The sequence below is a fragment of the Gobius niger genome (assembly GCF_951799975.1).
Source record: "Gobius niger genome assembly, chromosome: 1".
NCBI lineage: Eukaryota > Metazoa > Chordata > Actinopteri > Gobiiformes > Gobiidae > Gobius > Gobius niger.
In genome coordinates this window covers 36,283,927-36,286,287 of record NC_136852.1, presented here as the reverse complement: position 1 = coordinate 36,286,287, position 2,361 = coordinate 36,283,927, and the positions used below count along the sequence as shown (strand labels likewise).

At 47.6% G+C, this 2,361-nt stretch overlaps 1 long non-coding RNA gene across 1 annotated transcript; it reads right to left on the bottom strand.

The window, feature by feature from the left end:
* Window positions 1-395: 395 nt before the first annotated feature.
* LOC306969065 lies at window positions 396-680 on the bottom strand. The gene is made up of 3 exons (XR_013793299.1): window positions 567-680; window positions 513-530; window positions 396-476 (listed from the first exon to the last, which is right to left on the bottom strand). It is a non-coding gene; the product is annotated as an uncharacterized lncRNA (long non-coding RNA).
* Window positions 681-2,361: the final 1,681 nt, after the last annotated feature.

Here is a 2,361-nt window from a genome sequence, read left to right as displayed (position 1 = left end):
CAGTGACAGAGCTGTGTGTTTCAGGCTGGATCCGGCAGGAGAGCGGTGGATGGTCCCGGGGCTGAGGAAGTGTGAGTGAGGAGCTCCTCAACTGTTCCTTTGGTCCAGTGTACTCATGTAGTAATGTTTACCACGTCCTTTGAAGCATCAGCAGAACTTAGTTATCGCTAAACATAAATCCTGTTACAGCTCCTTTTCCCCACAAAGCTCAGCAAATGCAATATGCCACACTATAAAAAGTTATATGGATATAATATTTTTTTAACCTTAATTTGACTCATTTTGAAATGTCAAGAGAAAAAATCTGTAGCCAGAGTCTGTTAAATGAATGTTATTGGGTTGTTTTGATCATAATTTCAAATCTATCTTGTTCAACACAATCTTGTGGATGTTTTTCAGATGCCTGTGACGTCACTCTGGATCCACACACCGCTCACAGACGGCTGCTTCTGTCTGAGGACGGACTGACTGTGACTCTGGAGGAGCAGCCGGACCTCGCGGAGCAGCCGGACCTCGCGGAGCAGCCGGACCTCGCCGAGCAGCCGGACCTGGCGGAGCAGCCGAACCTCGCGGACAGCGGCCCCCTGCAGGTCCTGAGCTCCTCCGGCCTGAGGGGGCGCTGTTACTGGGAGGTGCAGTGGAGCGGGGCCGTGGACATTTCAGTGAGTTACGGACGGGAGCGCGGCAGGTGGGTCATCGCTCACTTTATGTCTGAATCTTCGGAAATTAATGGGAATTTAGGGGAATGTAAATGTAATGACAGCAATAACGGCTGCAAACTCTCTTTCTACACCGTTTTGTATTACTTTTTACAAAACCAAAAGTTTACACGGATTTCGATAACGTTTGGTAGAATTGCCTTTAAACTGTATATTTTGGATCAAATATTTTGTATTTACTTCCACAAGCTTCTCAGAATAGTTGGAGGAGTTTTGGTCCATTCGTCCAAACAGAACTGGTGTAACTGAGACACATTTGTAGCCGCCTTGTGTGCCTATGCCTTTTCAGCTCAGCCCAAATAGTTTCAACTGGATTCGGATTCAGATTCAGACTGTGATGCCCACTTCCAAACATTGACTTTGTTTTCCTTAAACCTCTTTGTGAGCAGTTTGTCAGTTTGCTTTGGGTCATTGTCCATTTGGACCCTTCTGTGTCCAAGCTTTAACCTCCTGGCTGATGTCTTGAGATGTTGCTCCAATATTTCCACATAGAGTTCTTTCTGCATGATGTCATCTGTTTTGTGAAGTGCACCAGTCCCTCCCACAGCAAAACAGCCCCACAGCATGATGTTGCCCCCCCGTATTTCACAGTTGGTATGGTGTTCTCAGGCTTTTTCCTCCAAAACATGATGATGTCATTATGGACAAATAAATAGTTGTCCCTGCGTCAGACCACAGGAAATGTCTCCAAAAATGAAAGTCGTTATCCTTTTTTTATTTGCAAACTCCAAACTGTGGTTGTGATGTTTCTTTTGGAGTGAGGGCTTCTTCCTGTTCCCTCTCAGCCCATTAAAGCACTTGTTTCACTCTGGATAATGACAAAGTCTTACCAGGTTCAGCATCTTGTATTCTTAAAGGAACAGGCCACCGTTTTTACATACTGAGATATGTTCTTACCTTAGCTTTGGCGAGTTCTTTAGGACCTGTCTGGTCTTCACCCGTGCCTTCAGTCACGTAAACACAGCACAGACGGCGTTAGCATTTAGCCTCTCCCTCTCTCCTCTATAGCTCCAAACCAGGTCAAGATAGAAGCTACCAAGCTCTTCCACGTTTTCCCTATTTAAATATGGTTACGTGAAGTGTTCCACTACAAAGTATAATACACAAAATTAAACAATGTGGATTTTCTAAGCGGATAAAAGGGGGAACTATATTGTAAGGCGTAATAATACCAGGAGTAGTTCGAAATCCGTGCAGTAATCTTCACTTTACTGTGCGGATGCCAAATTACTCCTGGTATTGAGCTCCTGGTACTGACCTAACCTGACCTGAGACAGAAAAACGGAGGCCATTTTCGAAAGTATTCTTTTGTAATCCCCTCTCTCTGACCCCCGTGGCGCAGGTTTGGAGAGAACGATGGCTCCTGGAGTCTGAGGATCGACGACAGAGGCTTCTACACCAGCCACGACGCAGCAGAGGTGTTAGCCCTGTCCCACAGCTCCTACGCTGCAGAAACGGGCGGGGCCTTGGCTCAAGCGGGCGTGTACTCTGGTCCAGCGGGCGGGGCCTCGGGTGTGGTGGGCGTGTACCTTGACTGCGGGGGCAGGGCTCTGTGCTTCTACAGAGTGGCGTCTGACGGAGCACAGTTCCACCTCCACACCTTCAGCAGCGCGTCCTTCACGGAGCCGCTGTTCCCCGCACT